The 7218-nt window shown below is 44.4% G+C and overlaps 1 long non-coding RNA gene across 1 annotated transcript; it reads right to left on the bottom strand.

Moving 5' to 3' along the window:
- Nucleotides 1–339: 339 nt before the first annotated feature.
- Nucleotides 340–6163, bottom strand: LOC142073283 (uncharacterized). The gene is made up of 3 exons (XR_012670084.1): nt 5943–6163; nt 3154–3263; nt 340–787 (listed from the first exon to the last, which is right to left on the bottom strand). It is a non-coding gene; the product is annotated as an uncharacterized LOC142073283 (long non-coding RNA).
- Between the last annotated feature and the right edge of the window lie 1055 nt (nt 6164–7218).

Below are 7218 nucleotides of genomic sequence, written 5' to 3'. Positions count from 1 at the left end.
TCATCTTGGTATTCTTGTGCTTCAGGGCAGGGGAAAGCAAGTTACAAAGTTCCATGAAAGTGCCCTTACGCATGTGAAAGTTTTGGAGCCACTGGGAATCATCCCAGACCTGCAACATTATGTGATCCCACCAGTCTGTGCTTGTTTCCCAGGCCCAGAATTGGCATTCCACGGCATGAGCCTGCCCCATTGCCACCAGGATGTCCAAATTGCCGGGGCCAGTGCTTTGAGAGAAGTCTGTGTCCATGTCCTCATCACTCTCGTCATCGCGCTGCCGTTGCCTCCTCACCTGCTTTTGCAGGTTCTGGTTCTGCAGGATAATGCATGAGGTGTTTACAATGCTCATAACTGCCGCAGTGATCTGAGTGGGCTCCATGCTTGCCGTGGTATGGCATCTGCAGGAGAGCAGGAGAGCAGAGTTGCAGCGGAAGTGGTGGCTGACGACGCATGCCATGAGAATAGATATTTATAGAGAATGACGAGAGGACCTGCGAGGTGGATTCATGACAGCAGGACAGCAGAGTTGCAGCGGAAGCGGAGGAGGAGGATGGCTAGCACCGCACACATTTCCCAAGGAAGAACACATGTACCCGGGAGCCCATGACAGACAACATGGAGAAATTCGCTATTGAGACAATAGCAGCAGAGCAGAGTTGCAGCAGAAGCGTTGTATGACAATGGTTAGCAGTCCTACTGCACCTTCTGCTGCCAGCAGCACCCAGGACACAACAGCGGCGGTGTCGGTGAGCTGAGCTGAGTGGGCTGCACGCTTGCTGTGGTATGGCATCTGTGTGGAAAAAAGGCACGAAATGATTGTCTGCCGTTGCTTTCACGGAGGGAGGGGCGACTGAGAACATGTACCCAAAACCACCCGCGACAATGTTTTTGCCCCATCAGGCATTGGGAGCTTAACCTAGAATTCCAATGGGCGGCGGAGACTGCGGTAACTGTGGGATAGCTACCCACAGTGCACCGCTCCATAAGTCGATGCTAGCCATGGTAGTGAGGACGTACTCCACCGACTTAATGCACTTAGTGTGGACATATGCAATCGACTGTATAAAATCGGTTTAGGGATTTAGGGATTGAGGGAACTGGGATTGTTTAGTCTGCAGAAGAGAAGAATGAGGGGGGATTTGATAGCTGCTTTCAACTACCTGAGGGGTGGTTCCAAAGAGGATGGTTCTAGACTATTCTCAGTGGTAGAAGATGACAGGACAAGGAGAAATGGTCTCAAGTTGCAGTGGGGGAGGTTTAGGTTGGATATTAGGAAAAACTTTTTCACTAGGAGGGTGGTGAAACACTGGAATGCATTACCTAGGGAGGTGGTAGAATCTCCTTCCTTAGAAGTTTTTAAGGCTAGGCTTGACAAAGCCCTGGCTGGGATGATTTAATTGGGGATTGGTCCTGCTTTGAGCAGGGGGTTGGACTAGATGACCTCCTGAGGTCCCTTCCAACCCTGATATTCTATGATTCTATGATTCTATGATTTCTAAAAATCAACTTCTATAAAATTGACCTAATTTCGTCGTGCAGACATACTCTTAGTGTGTGACAATGACCCAAATGGTGGGGGGACGGGATGGGACACAAATATTCATACCAGAGCCTTAAAATGCGGTGGGATCCTTTCTATTCATGGAAATAACTCTCCCCTGAATCTATCTGATGTAAATAATCAGCATCTATGAATGTAAGGAGACACCAAATGTGTCTGGAAGGTTGGGAGTGGAATGAAAGCCACCTTGTGTGGTCAGAAGATGGGGAAATGGACTCTCTTGACAGCTTAGCTATGCTCCTGCAACGCTGCCCAGGAAAGCAACATCCAGTTCTCCCAGAAGGCCAAGTGCCGAGGGATAAAGGAGAATGTGCTCTGCGGTGATGGCAATAAATCACTACCAAATGACAGTGGTTCGGCTGGGCGGCACCTTCCGCCACAAGGCAGATGAGGGGCCCATGACTAAGACTGAGCATGTGCAAAGACCCCCGGCTTGCAAATGCTTTGAGTTCCACACACATTGGTGTATTCTGCTGGGTGTTTGGTTGGAGGTCTTAGAGATGTGGCTGGTGAACTGGCTCAATCTTTAACTGAAAAGGCAGGTTCTGAGTTCAGTGGACCTGCTCATGTGCATAAAGTTACTCCTGTGTGTAGGCGTGGGTGGGATCAGGCCCAGAGCTGAACTTGGCACAAATGTGATGTTCTAAAGCTGTGTTAGTACGATTTTATTAACGGAGACAGGGACTGATTTTTTATTTAGACTTTAAAACATTTTGGGCCAGATCCTCAGCTGGTGTAAATGAGTTTGACTGTAAATGGAGCTGCGCCAATTAGAAATGGCTGAAGATCTGTCTTAAAGTGTCTCGGTTGTGTTTGTTACAACTTATGTAATTCAAATGCCTGAACAGAAATAAATCATTAGTAATATTCAACACCCCACCCATTCAGCTAAGCTCACAGCCCACATCTGAGCCCTCCAATCTGTCCTCTGGTGAAGACCAGACTGGGGACTAGTGGCTGTCCAAGAGCCATCTCCTCTTGGCTTGACCATTGGTTCCAGACAAATGTTTCATGCTCAAGTATTTAACTAGCTACTAAGTCTTCAGCACTGTTAGTGGTGTCAGTTGTACAGCTTCGTTACTGCCTGGGCTGGGCATGCATTTGTGCAGCTAGTGGGGTGTCATGCAGTATGCCCTGGGGGCTTTCCCTCTCTCTGTGGAGCCCAGCAGTATTTTACAAATGCTGAGAAACTGGGTAAACTACAAGGTCCCCTGCTCTCAGAGATGTTTTGAGGGCTGGCTGTTTCTTTACTTGGTCTAGGAATTGAGTTCTTAGTGGAGAGCACCCTGGTATCCAGCATGAGTAATAGTTACTTCTCTGTCCTGCATGGGAACACACAGGTAGATACCATCCTAGAGTGTCTGAAAGAGCTGTGACTACCCCTAGCTCAACCCCCTCTTGCACACGTCTACAGGTAGGAGTCAACACTGGTGCAGCTACACTGATTGTAGACCTAGGGCTATTCCAGACAAAGGCCTTTGTGCGTTTCTTACACCTTTTCATCTAAAAGGCTGCACACTGTGGGTTCTAACCTGGAGCCAGTTCGGAGCAGAGAGAAAGTGATAGAGCAGCTGCTTGTTACAGGCACCTCTTACCCTGGGATGATGGAACACACTTCTCCTTCTGATTTTACCCTTCTGGATCAGTAAGGAATTAGGGGTCATAGAGACTGGGCTGCCCCTCCAAAAGCTAGTGATCACAGCTCCTGGAAACAGGACAGCATTCTGGTTATAGCAAATAGCCAGTTTGTCTGTATACACAAACACACATTATGCAGTTCATGTTGGGATATGCTGCATTGGTGGGACAAGAAATGTGGTAAGTAAAACAGATTAGTTTGATTATCTTTCCAAAGCAGGTTTAGTGGGTTTATGATCCTTCCTCATCTTAAAAACCCTGTGCTTCTTTAGGGATTACCAATCCCAAATCAAATTCTAATGGCTGTATTAGACCTAGCTGTGCTTGATGGTTTCTATAACAAAATACATCTTGCTGCTTTCCCCCTGCAATGCGCTAGACTCAGCTGAGCTCCAGCTGTTTCTCAGAAATGCCCTGTGCCATCTAGTCCTTGAATTTTTCCCTGCCAAATTGATTGGGGCATCAGCTGCCTCTGATAATCAATTAATCCATAAACAGCACCCAGCCCCACCCTTGTTCTTCCAGACCCCTGCCTGATAGAAATGAGACACAAACTGACTTGCCTGTTAGGAAACTGAGCAATGTTAAATAAACCCAAACCAACCCCAGTGAATTTCAGCCCATTCTGAATTCTTGTCATTCTCAGCCAGGGAGGCTATGCTAACTGCCTCCAGGGGAGCAACAAACCCTGCAAAGCATTTTCTCTTGATGCAGTGACAGTAGGAACAGAACAAATGATCTTTCTGAGCGGTGGAGGAAAAGGCTGGTAACTTGCGAGGTATAGGTTAAGGACAGAGCTGGGTAGCTGTGTATAATGGGGGAGAATGAATGCCCGGATTATATAGCAGGTGGCCACCCAGAGGATGGAGGAGTTAGAGGGCCTGTTATAGGAAAAAGAAGGCTGGGGAATAAGAACATAAGAATGGCCACACTGGGGCAGACCAAAGGTCCATCCAGCCCAGTATCCTGTCTATATTTCTGACAGTGGCCAATGCCAGGTGCCCCAGAGGGAGTGAACCTACCAGGTAATGATCAAGTGATCTCTCTCCTGCCATCCATCTCCACCCTGTGACAAGCAGAGGCTAAGGACACCATTCCTTACCCATCCTGGCTAATAGCCATTCATGGACTTAACCTCCATGAATTTATCCAGTTCTCTTTTAAACCCTGTTATAGTCCTAGCCTTCATAACCTCCTGAGGCAAGGAGTTCCACAGGTTGACTGTGAGCTGAGTGAAGAAGAACTTCCTTTTATTTGTTTTAAACTTGCTACCCATTCATTTCATTTGGTGGCCCCTAGTTCTTACATTATGGGAACAACTTTTCCTTATTCACTTTCTCCACACCACTCCTGAATTTATATACCTCTATCATATCCCCACCTAGTCTCCTCTTTTCCAACTGAAAAATCCTAGCCTCTTTAATCTCTCCTCATATGGGACCCGTTTCAAACCCCTAATCATTTTAGTTGCTCTTTTCTGAACCTTTTCTAATACCAGTATATCTTTTTTGAGATGAGGGGACCACATCTTTACGCAGTAGTCAAGATGTGGGCATACCATGGATTTATATAAGGGCAATAAGATATTCTCCATCTTCTTCTCTATCCCTTTTTTAATGATTCCTAACATCCCATTTGCTTTTTTTGCCTGCTGCTGCACGCTGTGTGGACGTCTTCAGAGAACTATCCACGATGACTCCAAGGTCTTTCTCCTGATTAGTTGTAGCTAAATTAGCCCCCATCATATTGTATGTACAGTGGAGGTTATTTTTTCCAATGTGCATTACTTTACATTTATCCACATTAAATTTCATTTGCCATTTTGTTGCCCAATCACTTAGTTTTGTGAGATCTTTTTGAAGTTCTTCACAGTCTGCTTTGGTCTTAACTATCTTGAGCAGGTTAGTATCATCTGCAAACTTTGCCACCTCGCTGTTTACCCTTTTCTCCAGATCATTTATGAATAAGTTGAATAGGATTGGTCCTAGGACTGACCCTTGGGGAACCCCACTAGTTACCCCTCTCCAGTCTGAAAATTTACCATTTATTCCTACCCTTTGTTCCCTGTCTTTTAACCAGTTCTCAATCCATGAAAGGATCTTCCCTCTTATCCCATGACTGATTATTTTGCATAAGAGCCTTTGGTGAGAGACCTTGTCAAAGGCTTTCTGGAAATCTAAGTACACTATGTCCACTGGATCCCCCTTGTCCTCATGTTTGTTGACCCCCTCAAAGAACTCTAATAGATTAGTAAGACATGATCTCCCTTTACAGAAACCATGTTGACTTTTGCACAAAAAATTATGTGCTTCTATGTGTCTGACAATTTTGTTCTTTACTATTGTTTCAACTAATTTGCCCAGTACTGACGTTAGACTTACCGGTCTGTAATTGCCTGGATCACCTCTAGAGTCCTTTTTAAATATTGGCATTACATTAGCAATCTTCCAGTCATTGGGTACCGAAGCTAATTTAAAGAACAGGTTACAAACCAAAGTTAATAGTTCCACAATTTCACATTTGAGTTCTTTCCGAACTCTTGGGTGAATGCCATCTGGTCCCGGTGACATGTTACTGTTAAGTTTCTCAATTAATTCCAAAACCTCCTCTAGTGACACTTCAATCTGTGACAATTCCTCAGATTTGTCACCTACAAAAGATGGCTCAGGTTTGGGAATCTCCTTAACATCCTCAGCCTTGAAGACAGAAGCAAAGAATTCATTTAGTTTCGCTGCAATGACTTTACCGTCTTTAAGTGCTCCTTTTGTATCTCGATCATCCAGGGGCTCCACTGGTTGTTTAGCAGGCTTCCTGCTTCTGATGTACCTAAAAAACATTTTGTTATTACCTTTTGAGGTTTTGGCTAGCTGTTCTTCAAACTCTTTTTTGGCTTTTCTTATTACATTTTTATACTTAATTTGGCAGTGTTTATGCTCCTTTCTATTTACCTCACTAGGATTTGATTTCCACTTTTTAAAAGATACCTTTTTATCTCTCACTGCTTCTTTTACATGGTTGTTAAGCCACGGTGGCTCTTTTTCAGTTCTTTTACTGTGTTTTTTAATTTGGGGTATACACTTAAGTTGAGCCTCTATTATGGTGTCTTTGAAAAGTGTCCATGCAGCTTGCAGGGATTTCACTCTAGTCACTGTACCTTTTAATTTCTCTTTAAGGAACCTCCTCATTTTTGCATAATTCCCCTTTCTGAAATTAAATGCCACAGTGTTGGGCTGTTGAGGTGCTCTTCCCACCACAGGAATGTTAAATGTTGTTATATTATGGTCACTATTTCCAAGTGCTCCTGTTATAGTTACCTCTTGGACCAGATCCTGCGCTCCACTCAGGACTAAATCGAGAGTTGCCTGTCTCCTTGTGGGTTCCTGTAGCAGCTGCTCCAAGAAGCAGTCATTTAAAGTATCAAAAAATTTTGTCTCTGCATTTTGTCCTGAGATGACATGTACCCAGTTAATATGGGGATAATTGAAATCCCCCACTATTATTGAGTTCTTTATTTTGATAGCCTCTCTAATCTCCCTTAGCATTTCATCGTCACTATCACTGTCCTGGACAGGTGGTCGATAATAGATCCCTACTGTTATATTCTTATTAGAGCATGGAATTACTATCCATAGAGATTCTATGGAACATGTGGATTCATTTAAGATTTTTATTTCATTTGATTCTACATTTTCTTTCACATATAGTGCCACTCTTCTATTCCCCCCCCCCTTCCCCTCCACACACACTGCACGACCCGGTCTGTCCTTCCGATATATTTTGTACCCCGGAATGATTATGTGCCATTGATTGTCCTCACTCCACCAGCTTTCTGTGATGCCTATTATATCAATATCCTCCTTTAACACGAGGCACTCTAGTTCACCATCTTATTATTTAGACTTCTAGCATTTGTGTACAAGCACTTTAAAAACTTGTCACTGTTTATTTGTCTTCCCTTTTCTGATGTGTCAGATTCTTTATGTGACTGTTTCTCATCTGATCTGGCCCATATTTTATCCTCT

This window comes from Caretta caretta, chromosome 9, assembly GCF_965140235.1.
Source record: "Caretta caretta isolate rCarCar2 chromosome 9, rCarCar1.hap1, whole genome shotgun sequence".
In the NCBI taxonomy this organism is placed as follows: Eukaryota; Metazoa; Chordata; order Testudines; family Cheloniidae; genus Caretta; species Caretta caretta.
The sequence above is the reverse complement of the archived record's forward strand: the minus strand, read 5'-3'. Positions and strand labels throughout refer to the sequence as shown.